We start from the raw sequence: 15,644 nt of genomic DNA, 5'->3' as shown, positions 1-15,644 counted from the left end.
ACCTTACCACAGTTGGGGGTCTCTCCACCAGAAGCAAGCATAGACCCTTCATGATTTTAGCCCCATTATGCAAAATTTTAAAATATCGTTGTATTTGGATACAGCTTTTCTGTTTTAGATTTATATCAGTGTTTCATACTCATGTCATTAACAACAGATGTCAGGTGCTCACGTAAAGCTCACAAACTATAGCAGGGATGTGAAAGCAATCACAGAACCATGACGATCCATCTGACCCTGTTCCCACCAAGGACTTGTTATAGAAGTTCACCAAAAGCATTTTTAATACAATGTTAGGAAATGCCTTCAGCTTTCAATGAGCAAGGGACAAAGCCTGGGACTTCAATGTGCGTTTTGCCTGGATAAGGGTGAAGGTGCCACACATTCAGTGAAAACAGTGCTGAGCCCATGTAAGAATGCTGAACATAGGCTTTGTTTCTGGGTGGAATGCGAATAGTATCTGTAGTGATTTATCTATGCCCTCAAATTTGCAAGCGAGAGAAGGTGAAATTTCTGCAAGGGTTTTTCCTTTTGTTTTCTCGTCTCTGATATGTGAATACCAGATTCCATGGTAAGACACAAGGGTGGTCAAAATTTTATTAGGTTAAACCAAGTTTTATAGTAAACTCTCAAAATCCCACAATAGGGAACAAAGACCTGCAAACTACTGCCCTCTGCAGTGCGACACGACACGATAATATAAACACATAAATACTTTCGCCTTAGTATCTAAGGACTGAAATAAATGTCTCAGTTATCATCAACAGAATACCTTATAGCCGATTAAAAACCTGTAGTCTTATTTTCAGGAAACATTAATTCAAATGAATGCAAAATCAGGACATGACAGATTGGTAATACTTTGCTTAAAGTATTTACACCTCAGCATCACACTCAGCTATTTTTATAAGGTGTCAGTTGCCAGATAGGAATCAAGAATTCTGTTTATACACATGATACTCCTGAAAGAGTAAATAGAAAGGATGGATTTTGCTTAGTAGATAAATTATTTCACATTTGCAATGAATATTTTAACTCTGTCACTTTGTCCATTCTCTGATATCCCTCGATAGATCTCCTCAGCTGTTATAACCCTGGAATGCATAGTGTAAGCACTTCCTTTCTTGTGAGCTTATAAATGAGAGAAGTCCCACAGAGGTCTTGTCTGGGTAATCCTCCTACTATTGCACTGCCCTAAGGGCAGCTCAACTTGTGATAGCATCACTAGTGTACAGGTCATGGAGATTTTACTATCAAGTGCTCTAAGCTGCTCTGAACAAATCTAGACGACGACAGTGGTAAAAATACCTGAGCCCATACTAGCAGGGTCACTATTGTTACCAATGCAGGAGGTAAGAGAGGCACTGTGGCCCAGTGCATAGGGCACTGAATTGGGGCCCGGAAGAGCTATGGTCTCTTCCTGGCTCTGCCATAGGCCAGCTGTTGTGATCTTGGGTAAGTCATTTCTCCTTCTACTGTCTTCCTCTTAAATTCTCTGGGGTAGGAACAAATTCTTACTCTGTGTTTGTACAGAGCGCAATGGGGCCCCAATCTTGGACTGAGTCTTGAGCTGTGAATATAATACAAATAATCCATAAAAATAATGTCCAAATTCATCCCAGTTTAAACAAGGCCAGTGGGTTTCTAAGTATCAGAGGTTTGAGAAACCTGAAAGAGTTTTCTCATTGAAAAGAAAAATAAATGACTAAAATTTTGGGCAAATTGCAATAGCAGAGAACAGCAGCAATATTGATTTTTCTCTGAATAAAACAGTTGGTTTTTTTTACATACAGTCACTTGCCATTGGGATTACCGGCTTTATAGCACTTTTAAACAAATTAACATAGGATAGGTGTATAATTAAGCTGTCCACTGACTCTTTAAAATGAATATGTAAAGAGCTGCCATGAAGTCTAGTAGTTTCTTCATGAGAGGGATTGAAATAATTAACAGTAATTCCAGTAAAAGAGATACCGCTGTGCTTAGCAGCACTCACTGTGGGTTGTAGAATATACTTTAAAGTAGGCTGCTTTATCTCCAGCAGTCATATGGTAAATATGTCAGAGGATCACAAATGCACTCTGTATGCAGGATAAAGCCTGCTGCCTCAACAGATTAATTGCTAGGATACTGTAACTCCACATGAAGAAACACTTTGATATGTGATGCCCTTTTAACAAAATATGCTTCATTTTCTAGTCACTGGTGCAGACTTTCGTGCCTTGATAAACATTATGCTTTTAGCCGATAGTGGTGTTGTCTATCATGACAATGTCTTCATTGCCCTAGAACATCCACACAGGGGAGCTGCTATGCAAGCACAAGAAGCTGACATATAGAATGTGGTACCAGAGAGACTCCTTCTGTTTCTGTGTGATTCACCCCAGCAGAAGGCAGGTGGGGAGCTGGAGTGAAGAGAGTCATCCAGCTGACACAAAGCACTAGGAGACATCGGAGAAAGCAGTGGCTCCCCTCTGTGCCAGCAGGAAGGGCAGGGTGTTTTGTCTGACTGCTGGAGAGAGACTGACTGGCTCCAAGACACTTCTGTGTCAGCTGAAAGCTCCTAAATGAAATATTTTCTGGGGAGAGGACAGCATCCCTTTGGATTGCAGTTTGCCTCTGGGCTATTGTCCTCTGTAACTCCCAGGTGGCCAAGGTCCCATTAGGCCCTCTCTTGGCATACAGTTACTGCTCCGGAGCTATGAGATGATAGTGTGTGTGAGGCTTCATGGGATTATTCAATTTACTCATTGGCTCCATACCAAGGGGGAAAACCTGGCCCCATTAATGTCAAATAGGCATTTTGAATTTTGACTTCAATGGGGCCAGAATTTCACGGCTGGTGCTTCCTTTCACCAGGCACATCTGTCTTCAGGATTGACTGAGTCTGTGCAAAATCAATGTAAGCAGGAATAAAGGAGTAACATGCCCCCTATGCGCACCCAATATATTTTCCACGTGGTGTGGAAATATGTTATTTCTACTAAAATTCTTAGATCGATTAATGGATCTCATTCACGAGGATTTTTATTTCTGGTGAGTATGACACCACCTTTGGTACACTCACTGTCTGTTCCCCTTTAACTTCTCCTTTTGTTATAGTCCTTAGGGGTCCAGCAAGGCAAAGATGGTTTGTCAGGGTGCACAGGTAGACACTGACTCAGCGGGTCTGTCTCAACTGTTTACACTGTAATTGTTTGCAGGGCTGTCCCCAGGAGCCGCATGATTGCAAGTGGGAGAGAATGTTTGATTTTGAAGAGAAAGTGGTGGGCATCCAGGCAGCCAAGGTAACAGCTTTACCATCTGCACCAAAGTCATACATCATAATGATCTTTCAAGGTCGACCTTGCAGCTAAACAAAATAAATGAGGACCCTGGGGGGCGGTAGATCCTGGTCCCAGTGAAGACAATGGCTAAACTCCCCTTGACTTCAATAAGGCCAGGATTTCAGCCTATGTTATTTGAGAACATCCAAAATGCTATTAACAGTGCTTACTTGTGCACTGAAAGAAATAACATAAGCCCACCTTCTCATGGCAATGAAAAACATCAGGAACAGCAAACACAAGCTCCAGATGACACTTATCTGTAAAGTCTTGTCTAGACTAGGGTTTAAAGGTGTGATGTGAGCACATTAGCTAATTTGTGCTAACATGCTTTAAGTCTAGTGTCGAGAAGACACACTACCTTCACATGTGCGACACTGGTCAAGGTAAAGTGCAGGTAGCCGAAGCCTAGACTTTAATGTGTCCACTGTAGCATGTGTTTATATTTTATCTTGTCTGCGTTACACTTTGACCATGGTAGATACCACAGATGTGCTAACAACACACCTCTTATTCTGCTCTAGACAAAGCCTACAATACCCAACAGGCTACTGCAGAAGGAACCGTTTTGAATCAAGGGCTTGGTTCTGCTCTCATTTACACTGGTGTCATTAGGGTGTAGCTCTGCTGAAGTCAGTGGAGTCTGACTTTGCAAGACAGCCAGGAATTCACAGGTTATTGCTTATGAAAAACATTCGCTTTCTTTCATAAAAATGCAGCTAACTGTGTACCCATTTGCCTAATATTACCCATTTGCATACGGAACCCTGAAAAATCTTAAACCCATTACTGCTCATCGATGAAATTCTGTTAACAATATTTTGTACTGTAGTAGACATTGAACTATATTGAACCGTGATAACTATAGTTTAGGCTCCAAATATATGTTTACGTTTCCCTAATGTTCTCTTTATGATTCAGTAAACTGGGTTAGATTTGAAATAATGGAATCTTTTTTCATGTCAGAAAATTTGTATTGGTATATTTCTATTATATGAATGCCATGAGTGTATATTTATACTGCAGTTAACACAGTACTTTCCCATTATTTTCTCAGTTAATATTTTGTGGGAGAGGCCATAAACTGACAATCTTTTCTGGCTAGGATGCTAGGTTTTTAGGGGGTACTATTAAACCTTTGAAAATAACAAATATTGACAGCTTGTTCATTTTATGGAAACCCCTAATAATTTACAACAAAAATAACAATAAATTGAGCTTGTAATGTTAACTCTTTCACTTCTTCATTTTCTTTGGAGTACCTTTGATAGACAGTACAGTACATGAGCATTAACAATGCGATGGTGTACTTCCCGTGTTATTCACAGTTGTTATAACATGTCTGGCATCTTTACGTTTTTGTGAGATACAGCAGCTTTTGCTGAATTGTGATTTATCTGATCAAAGGTATTCAAAGAAAATACCCTTAAATTTGCTGTGTGTGAGAGAGAGAGAGTGGGTCTGCACTGAGTTGCACTCTCAGATCTTGTTCCACTTCATAGCTAGTATGTATTGAGGAGAAGGAAGGGATCTAAGGAGAAACTATCAACTGGGAGAGAAAACAGGAGGAAGAGTGAACCAACATGTTCCAAATGCACCCCTCCTTTCTTTTTTCTACAGACAATTCAATCCACTTGCTCTCAGCACCTACTGCAAGCAATCAACCCTCTCCTATCCCCCTCTCCATCCCATCTTCCTGCAACTCCCCTCTTTAAATAAAAGCTAAACAACGTGACACTGTATTTTTAATGTTGCGTCACAGCAAGGGAGAATGCAGTAACCCAAACTCAGAAGTCTCAGCGCTACCTAAGAACTGAATTTTAGTCTCTGAGCCCTTGTCTATATTAGGGGTTTGGGCAAATAATTTCCTACCATTGCTAACACTTTAGCTTCTGCTGTTTAGTATTAAATAATACTTATCAACTCCTTCAAAAGTAGCAATAGCATGATACATTTATAGGCACTGCCAAACAGTATCAGACCAGTGCTCAATCTAGTTCATATCCTGTCTCCAAGAGTGTTCTGTACCAGATACTTCAGAGGAATGTGCAAGAAACTCCATAGTGGATAATTGTGAACTAACCTGCTCAGAGAGAGGAAGTTTCTTTCCAATTCTTGTCAGGTATTGTCTTATGCCCTGAAAAATGAGAATTTATCTCCTTTATACTTTCTTTTTCCTTACTAATTAATTTGAATTCTCTTTATCCATATATGTCCAAACCTTTTTGAATCCTACTAAGCATGTGAAACCAGGTCCTCAAAGTTATTTAGGCACCTAACTCTCTTAGAAGATCTGGGCCCAGACATCCATGATGTCTTCTGTCAATGAGTTCTATAAGTTAATTATGCATTGTGTAAAAAGTATTTCCTTTCATCAGTTTAAAATTTGTTGCTCTTCAAGACTTAACATTTTGTTATAAACACATGAAATTCCATTACTGGGCTAGTCTGGGACAGACCTGTCACTTTTCTGAGACCATTTTAAGCTTTCATTTCTTATGATGATTCCAAATGTTATTAAATGGAATCATTGTTTAATTGAACAGAAGAGCGGGAATTAAATATGGATTCTGTTCCTGGTTCTGCTGCAGTCTTGCTGACTTCCTTGAGCAAGTCACTAAAGTCATTTTTATATTGGAGAAATTTACAATAACAACAACAACAACAAATCTCCACTGGTTCTAACACAAATTCAGCTGAATTAGTGGAAGTGATGGTGGGAGCCCCATTTAGATAAGATTCCCACAGCTGGATGCCCATTTTTACCAATGCTTCAATTAGCATTAGCTTTCAACTGGCTTAACTAAAATGGTGATGAAAAAATGTTTGGTTGCAGGAACCTTGTCTATAGTAGGGTTCCACTATTGCTAACATGAGTTCAATTGAACCTGCAGGATTATTTTTTTAAGTTTCCCCAGTGTACACATGGCCTTACATTCTCTGTGCATCAGTTTTCTCATCTGTATAAAGGAGACCAAATAATTAGGTACTTTACTAGTGTGTTGCAATTCACTGGTGTCTGTAAAGTTTTTTGAGATGCTTTGATGAAAGGCATTTAGCATTCATATATGTATATTTTTGAAGAGGTATAAGACTGAAAATGTTGTGTTCTAATGGCATTTTGAATGTCTGAAGGTTTTTTTCTGTTGCAAAGCAACATTTGTAATCTTGGTCTACACAATGTTACTGTTACCTTGTTATTATTGCAGGAGAGGATGTCAACAAAAAATGAATTACAGTATTAAGCCTGGCTTCTGCACTGAGAACCGCATGGACAGACTCCAGAACCAGCCTGGAGCCCCTCTAAGTTCTTGTTGCAGGATGGAGGCCTTAGGTTGCAAAAAGCCCTGCCAAAGAGCTGGTTCACATTTTTTTTCCCATTGTTTTCCATTACAAGGTTTGCAGTTTTGTTTGCTTGCACTTATGTTTTTTGCCATCTATGTGGAATGGGAGTTAAAAATTAAGGTTTGTACAGTATATTAAACCAATAAAATAAGTAAGAAAAAACTATTGCAGGTGGTTGGACTCTAGATTTAAGGAATAGCTCTTATCTATCTGTCTTACCTGTCTAGGTGCTAAAAAGGGCTCCATCACAATCTTATTTGAGAACTTCCCAATACAGAAAATAATCTCATTCTTCTTCTTTTCCAGCCTGGAAGAGGAATAGTTTGATTAACAGCATTTTGCTTTGTGTGAGTGTGCATCTAAAGACCTGCATGAAGGAAAATAAAGTCAAATAAGTGAGCATTGCACTTAGTTTTGAATTTGGTAAATCCTCTGCCCATTCTTATCTTTTGCATGAATGACTTCCATAGTATGGGTTCAGCTCCTGTGAAATTTCTATATCCCGTGCTCATGTGCCTCCCTTTGTTGATGAATGGATTCCATGGTTCCAGTGAAATGTAACATTCACAGGTGGTTATAGTCACATTGGAAGAGGCTATCTCTTAGGTTGCTAGATTGAATCCAACAGCTGAACAGAGACCTAGAACTAGATTTTATATTCAGTGAGGAGCTAGTGCAGAGAAAGGCGTATTGGGGAATGTGCTCCTAGTGATGTATGATGCTATGCAGACAGGCTGCTGTGTTTTGTACAAAGGCATTTGATTCCTTTTCTAGACAGGACTTGCAGTAATCCAGCCTGGCAGTCATCAGTGCATGGCCAATTCTGAAAATGATAAGATTAGGCAAGATTTTGTGACCAGTTGGCACTGGGAGTTGGCATTTTTTGCTTCCATGGCTATTTGGGCAACCAATAACACTGAGGAATCTAAAAGGACTGCAAAAGTGTGGGCTGACTTAACAAACCGAGCATGAATATGTTATAGGGGGATAGCAATTATTGGTATCCATTGGGAGTAAGCAAGGTCTGAATGAGCTCTCCCCTCACATCTAGTGATGAGCTGTCAGGACGGGGGACGGGGGAGTAAGGAGAGGAAGACTTCAGGGCCAGATTATATTTACATGAACCTATTCTACTTAGGTAAACAACAGTCAGAGCTGTGTTGCCCAAATGATCAATTTTGGCTGGTGTTGGGTTATAATTCACCTTTAGTATTGAATGCAGGGGTAATGAAATGTTGTTATCCTTATTGCATGAGTAAAGAGCAGCAAGACTATATTTAGCTTGTCCTAATTGAGGGAATCACCCTCAACTGAATTGAACTCACTAAGCAGGAGGTTCAGATACCAGAGCCCATTGGAGGGAGAGAGGGTGAGGATGGGTATTTCTGCCTGGTGGTGTGGGCTCTGCCTAAAAGTCATAGGCACCATTTAACCCACTCCTCTCCACTATTTAAAGACAGCTGATTAGGCTCAATTCTGAGTCTTTTGTTCAGTGATCTCTAGAGCAGAAATAACTGATAATCAGATCTAAGTGCTGAAGCCTTAGACCTGCTATGGGACAACATTTCTGTGGAAGAGACTGCCCAGCCTGCACTAGCAGTGAGGTTCCCCCACTAGCCACTGAAGTCATTGAGCAGAACCTCAAGAAATTGACTCACAGAGGTCACAGTAGAGAGGCAGGTGGCAGCAGAAGATGAAGGGAAGGGCCATCTGCAGTGGAGTAGATGAGGCCACTGGTGCTGGACCTATGATCCCGCTCCCTGCTCCTCCTCTTTTCCTGGGGCCCTGCCTCCTGTGCAGGCCAGAAGCTGGAGCTGGCCATGGTAAGAGCTGCCCTAGGAGCCCAGGTTGCTGTGGGAAGCCCTGGGCAGAGGGCTGTGGTGCCCCAGAGCAGCCCCTAGCCCATGTCCCTGCCCCCTGTGGCGCACTGCCCAGGGCAGGTGGAGGGTCAGGGGCTCCCCAGGTGGCTCTTACCACAGCCTGGCTCTGGCTTCCAGCCTGGCCAGGGGCCACGGCCTCCAGGGGAAGAGGAGGAGCAGGGGTGGGGTCCCATGGCAAGGGGGGGCTAAGGCCCACCTCAGCCCCCAACTGGGAAGAGGCTGGCACTGCTGGCAGGGGCTGCACTTCGCCTGATCAGCTCACCAGCTGTGAAGTGCAGCCCCTGCCACCACCCTCTGCACCTGCCCAAGGCTACTATGCCCATGTTAAATTTTAAAAGTGGGGGGCCATGGCCCCCCTGGTTCTGGAACCTCTACCTCCACCCTCACGCCCCACCCCCCCACGTGGGATGTAAACTAATATGAATGCATCTATGAACTCTGGATCTTCAATGACCAAGAACAGCAGCGATGAGTGGGGTGTGGTGGAGGGAGAGGGGAGTGGCATGTTAAAGGGATATTTGTTTGGACTTTCACACTGCAAAGTGAGAAATGGAGGCAAAGAACACTGCCCGATGTACTCTGGGTTGGGAATTTTGCTCATGGTGAGATGTGTTGGAATCACGATTGTAGTGTTTTTCCAAATTAATGCCAGGTTCCTTTCCACTTTTTATTAAAAGTTTTCTCTGCTATATGTAAGGGGACTGTTGCCCCCTTACTAACATTCAGTGGAGGTGTTTTAGTTGCTAGCTCCCAGTACTCAAAGGGGAAGAGTCGATGGGGAATCAGGACCCTGAGACTGGAAGTCCCCAGGAACAATGGGGAGAGGCCAATGCTCCAGGTCAGCCTGAATGACAGGGCGGGCAGGCTAATCAGGGAGTCAGGAGGCCAGGGAGGTCCCATCCTCTGTGTGAGCTGGAATTGCCCGGGTCAGACTGAGTGGGGCCAAGCAAAGGAGAAAGCAGGGGCCCAAGCTGAGCTGGGGAGCAGAGTTGGGCCAGATCCAGGGGGACCAGAAAAGCAGCCCAGAGAGAGCAGACCCTGTCCTGGGAGCAGAGCTGCAGCCCCAAAGCCAGAGGCACAGCCCAGAGCAAGCAGACCTGTCCTGGGAGCCGAGCTGCAGCAACCAGAGCCAGAGGGGGCAGAGAAGCAGCCCAGGGAGCTGGAGGCAGAGCAGCAGCCATGCTGAGATAGAGTGGAGCTGGAACTAAGACAGAGTGGAACTGGAGCTGGAGCTGGAGCTGGGGCTGGAGCAGTCCAGAGCCGGGTGTCGTGAGCAGCTGGGGAGAGCGAGGGGGGAACCTGGGCAGTGGGCCCAACAAAGGGAGACGCCTCAGGCAGGAGGCTCTGCAGGCCAGACTCGAAGGGGGATTGGTAACCCTGACAGGGCGGGGGCAACACTGGGAAGAAGGGCCCTGCCATCTAGAGCCTGGGGCCACCACCAGAGCGAGTGTCCAACCCACAGCATCCCTGCAGCACAGCCAGGGTCTGAGAAGAAGGCCTGGGACTTACAAGGAACAGACTGTGAACTGCCCGGACATTCCAGAGACACTGTTTGGGATGTTCCCTGCCACAGAGCTGGCTGATGTTTCCTTTAACCTTTCCCATTTCCCCTTATTCTTTTTAAAATTAATTATTGATTAAATAACTTGCATTTGCTTCAAATTGTATGTAATAATCAGTGGGTCAGAGAAGTGCCCAGTGCAGAGAGAGTACCCCGGAGTGGGGACACCCTAGCCCCTGTCCTAGGTGACCACAGCAGGGTTGGGGGTTGAGCCCCACTGAAATCCTGGATCCAGCCTTGTCGGGGTTACGAGGACTCTGCCAGACAGGAGAGTGGAAGAGGAGCCCTCAAGGGCAGGGAGGCCACTGGGTAAAGGAAGTGGGAGCGAGGACTCAGATCCTTTCGCTAGTTCACTTCACCGGGGCAGTGCAGAAGCCAGGAAAATTCCCCACAATAGCGGGATTATTCCCCCGCTTACATATACACAGTCTCAGTGCTTGCGAGAGGGGAAATATGGCCTCTTAGAGGCACCCAGGAATGGTGTTTAATTTTCCCAGATTACGGAGTGGGGGCTCGAGACAGTTCTGTGTTGTATTGTTAAGAGGGACCCCTAGATTTTGAAGCTCGCATTTGTTGCTGCCGACTCCACCTGGCAGAGGAGTTACAGAATTAATGTGATTTGTGGGGAAAAAAAAACAGATTTTAGGGCAGGGGTGGGCAAACTTTTTGGGCTGAGGGCCACATCTGGGTGGGGAAATTGTATGCAGGGCCAGGGCAGGGGGTTGAGGTGCGAGAGGGAGTGCGGGGTGTGGGAGGGGGGCAGTGGGCAGAAACGGGCTCAGGGAAAGGGATTGGGGCAGAGGAGGGATGTGGAGTGTATTGGGGGCTCAGGGCAGGGGGTTGGGGTGCAGAGTGCAGGAGGGGGCTCTGGGCAGGGGTGCAGGAGGGGTGCGGACTGTGGGAGAGAGCTCAGGGCAGGGGGTTGGGGTGCAGGAGGGGTGCGGGGTGTGTCGGGGGCTCAGGGCAGGGAGTCAGGGTACAGGGTGCAGCAGGGGGCTCAGGGTAGGGGGTTGGGGTCTGGGGTGTGGCAGGAGGCTTAGGGCAGGGAGTTGGGGGGCAGGGTGCAGGAGGGGTTCGGGTTCCGGCCTGGCGCTGCTTACCTAAAGCAGCTCCGGGGTGGCAGCAGTGCGCACCGGGGCCAGGGCAGGCTCCCTGCCTGCCTGCCTGCCCTGGCCCCACACCGCGCTGCTCCGGGAAGCAGCCGGCACCACATCCCTGCACGGCCCCTGCGGAGGGGGGCCACAGGGCTCCGCGTGCTGCCCTTGCCACGCCTCCAGGTACCTCCCCCAAAGCTCCCATGGCTGCGGTTCCCCACGAATGGGAGCTGCAGGGGGTGGTGCCTGGAGGCAAGGGAAATGCATGGAGCCCTCTGTCCCCCTGGGGCCTCAGGGACGTGGTGCTGGATGCTTCTGAGAGCGGCACGGAGCCTGCGGCACCACGGGGGGTGGGGGGAATCCTGCAGGCCGGATCCAAAACCTTGAGGGGCTGGATCCGGCCCACGGGCCATAGATTGCCCACCCCTATTTTAGGGGCTGTGCAGTTTTGTTGGGCAGTGCTGTGAGGCTACACATTAGTTACACAGCCCACAATCAGGGAATACACCAGTCCAAGGTATATTGATAAACAGGTTCCTGTCAAGGATGTTAGCTGCACCATCATTTTACCAGCAGCAGCAACTTTGCTGATTTCTGTTTACAATGAAATGTGTTTCTTAATGAACTTTCATCTTTCTGATTGTGCCTGAGAGTCAGCCTATGATGAAATCATGTGTCACATAAGAGCTCTGTTTTTAAATAGATGTTTAAAAACAGTTAATTTATTTTAATTTGATACTGCATCAAGAAATGTATTCTTAGTAGTTTTAACTTTAACCACATTCATTACATACTATGCAATATGTAACTGTCTGATTTTTTTCTGAGGTGTGTATAGATAGCTAAATATGAGAGTTTATTTTGACAAAATTCTGTTAGTGATTAATTTTTGCTCAGCCAAATGTCTTCGGAACTGTATTGTCTTTTATTCTGTTTGCAAGCTAATTAATTGGACTGTAGATTGTGGTGCCAATTATAGACATTTCAAAGGATTAAGGACTATAGGATTACCTCTAGTCAATAGATGAGAATGAATAAGTAAGAGGTGGCTTGTACTTTCCACTAAGTATTCTTCTTCCACATGTAACGTCTGTTATACAACCATGTTTTTTTAATCAACTTTTCCCCTAATGTGCCCTCTATCTTGGCTGACCTATGTTCAGGCAGCATTGGTTAGATTCTGTTCCAATTAATTAATATCAGTGAATGAGACTGGTAAGCGTTTGCAGGATCAGGGCCATGTACTTGTACTCTTAAAATCCAGTATCTCTTTCTCTGAGGCCCACTTTTTTGTAACCCTTACACCTCTTTGAAATCTATGGCCTAGCAAATACATATCTCCTGTCTTGCAGGATTTCAATAATTTGTAGATTAGAAAAGCTTGAGAACGTGACCTAAGTAGAGCCTAAAGACTCAGAAACTACAGGACAAATAAAAAGGCACCCCACCACCATTTTTTTTAAGTCAACGTGTGCAGGTTGGCAGTGCACCTTTGGCACTCGGTCTCCCTGGGAGTCCAGGGGGCTTTGACTCTATTCAGTAAGGGTATGTCTACATTGCAATTTAAGCCCAGGCTTAGACTCAAGCTTGAACCCAGAGCTCCCTTCTGTCTACACACAGGGTATGTCTCCACTGCAGTGCAAGCCCAGCGTTAGTAGAACTCAAGTTAGCAGACTCTACATTTGTTAATTTAGGGCTTGAGCATCTACAGTAATTTGTAACCCCAGGTTAGGACTAGTTAAACCCTGGGTTCCAACCTGGGGCTCCAGCATCTACATTGCATTATGAGGGCCTGAGTCCAACCACCCATATTCCAGACTTCCTAGTGTCCTCCCAAAATGTGGCCTCTCTGCACCATGAACAAAGAGCTAGTGTGGGAAAACTTGACTGAACAGATGACATAGAAAATCAACCCATGGGATTGTGGGATACTTTTGGCAGACACCCAGAGCAGGAGTCCAGTGGGACTGCATCTACATTGCAAAGCAATAGGACTTGAACCCTCAGTCCTGAGTTGACTCAGGCTCAGACCCTCCACCCCCATGGGATCCTGGAATTCTGGATCCAAGTGCTGAGTTAGCATGATTTGTGTATAGACAGAAGGGGAGTTAGGCTGGGCTTATATTGCAGTGTAGATATACCCACAAATACTTCAGACTGGGGCTCAGATCTAGGGTCCTAGGACCCTGCAGGGCTGGAGGGTCCAAGCCCAAGTCAAGCCATGATCCAGAGTTCAAGCTCTATTGCTTTGCAATGTAGACACAGCCCACCCCACTCCGACTCGGGTCCTGAGAGTCCACCAAAAGTATTCTACAATCCTATGGGCCAGCTTTCTTTGTCATCTGTATCCCAACAATCTCCAGTTGACTGCAGTGAAAACAGAAGCAATTTGTTCTGGGCATACAGCAGCAGCTCGGTGAGTCAGCGTGAACCTTTCCATTGACTTCTGACCACTAAGCTGCAAATAAACCATCCGAGAGCCTTCGGTGTTTGCAATGGAGACTGAACAGAAGAAGCCACTTGCAAAGTGCACTGCTTCATGGTCATAGGAGCACAGATAGATTTTGGTAAATGTCTGGCGTGAGGTCAGCAAAACTGTGGACTTTAGTAAGAACACCAGTAATGACCACACATTCCAGCAGATAGTGAAGAAGTTGTCAGCGTTGCAAATTTACTGGACTGGTGACCAGTGCAGGGAGTGAATTAAGCAGCTCAGGAGCGAGTGCAGAAAAAACAGAGACCACAGATGCACACTGGGCAACTCGCCAACATTATGCCGGTTTTATGAGGAGTTTGACCGGCTGCTGGGTACTGCTCCCAGCCTGAAGCTAAGAGTGGTGTAGGATGACCTGGTCACCTGGGATGGGGCCTTGCTTGGGGAATGATGGGAGCCAGCAGCAGGCATTGAATGATACATAGGTACATAGATATTAAGGTCAGAAGGGACCATTATGATCATCTAGTCTGACCTCCAGGTTACAATGAAGTCACTCAGTTGCTGAAACAAGTCCCGGAGTAGACTTTGGAGCAGGAGTAGAAGCAGCAGCACATCCTGGGTCCATATTCAGAGGAGCTATTTGATCTCCGCCCCCACACTCACTTCCCCCTAAGGAACAGCCTGCTGTGAAGCCTGCAGCAGACACAGAAGGGACAAAAGCTGCCCCTGAGCCCAGTAAGTTTCTGGCTCCATTTTAATGTTTATTAATTCAGTAATAGGAGAAATTTCTGCTCTGTGAACCAATGCAAAATTTATGAGAAACCCCAGCTTAGCAGCATGTATCCACTAATGGCAGTTTGTGTGCCAGGACCTTGGTACCTCCCTCTCCATCCCCCACTGCACATGAAGTTCAAAATGTTGATTGGGAAATGTAAACAGTAATGAATACTTCGAAAGTGTATTTTTACTGGAAAGGCACAGAGTTTAGGTAGGGCCATTCCTGTTTCTTAAAAATAATAACTTTGCATTGCTATGTCTGTAAGTATGTTGCTCTGTAACCACTAAACAGTCTATTGAGCTGCATGGAAACAGTGAACCATGCAGGGAAGTAGAAATGTGTTCCATTTGCAAACCTAGTCCACTTCAGATAGAGGTAGTCCATGCAGTCCATAGGTGACAAAATAATTTGTGTTAAATATGACTGGGGTTTGAAATCTTGTTCAGAAATTTGCCAGAGGCAAGAGGAAAGGCTGTGGAGTTCTGCATGTTTGCATGCAGCCATAACAAGGTAAGCCATGTGGAAACTAATGCAGCGTCCTCTTGATTCTCTCATGAAATCTGACCCAATTCTGGGTGCTAATGGCTTCCAGAAACAAGAACTTCAGATAGGTAGTTACTTTTCAGGAAAGGGTGTATTTTCCAGGGCTCCCATCTCGGTCACTGACCAGTCCTCTCCACTCGTAGATGTGCTGATCAGTCACTATATGTTTGAATACTTTGGTTGCATAAACTGCAAGTTTCCCACCAGCAGCTTGGAAGAACATCTCTCTTTGCCAGTCGGGCACCACAAGAACTGCTATGGCCTCCAAAATGTGGAAGGCCTGAAATGATAGAAGCAGCTTTTGTAGCCCGATGGATGTCAACTGCCATTGCCCCGCTCCAAACAGAAGTAATTCTGCAATTTTCTAAAATAAAAAAACCTAGCTTTTCATTTTTAACTTACCGTTGCTTCTTTCACTGTGATTGAACAGGCTGCATCCGGGGGGTTTCTGTGTTCTGAACCATCCCTCTCACAATATACTGAAGTTCAGTTTGTTAAAAGTATCATTTTATGTCCTTGAAATTCCACAGGGATTTTTTCTGTGCTCCTGCACTGAGCTATTTGAAACAATAACCCTCTGTATCTTGTCCTGTTGAGGTCCCTTGACCTCTACTGGCTCCAGTACCCCCACAGCTTGCCCATTTTGCAGCACAAGTCTGGGCCAAGGTACCTCCATGGAT

At 45.2% G+C, this 15,644-nt stretch overlaps 1 long non-coding RNA gene across 1 annotated transcript; it reads right to left on the bottom strand.

The window, feature by feature from the left end:
• Window positions 1-11,404, bottom strand: LOC122457817. Its single transcript, XR_006277490.1, has 3 exons — window positions 11,213-11,404; window positions 6,891-6,978; window positions 1-1,570 (listed from the first exon to the last, which is right to left on the bottom strand). It is a non-coding gene; the product is annotated as an uncharacterized LOC122457817 (long non-coding RNA).
• Window positions 11,405-15,644: the final 4,240 nt, after the last annotated feature.

Source organism: Dermochelys coriacea, chromosome 1 (assembly GCF_009764565.3).
Source record: "Dermochelys coriacea isolate rDerCor1 chromosome 1, rDerCor1.pri.v4, whole genome shotgun sequence".
In the NCBI taxonomy this organism is placed as follows: Eukaryota; Metazoa; Chordata; order Testudines; family Dermochelyidae; genus Dermochelys; species Dermochelys coriacea.
This window is presented reverse-complemented; position numbering and strand designations above follow the sequence as displayed.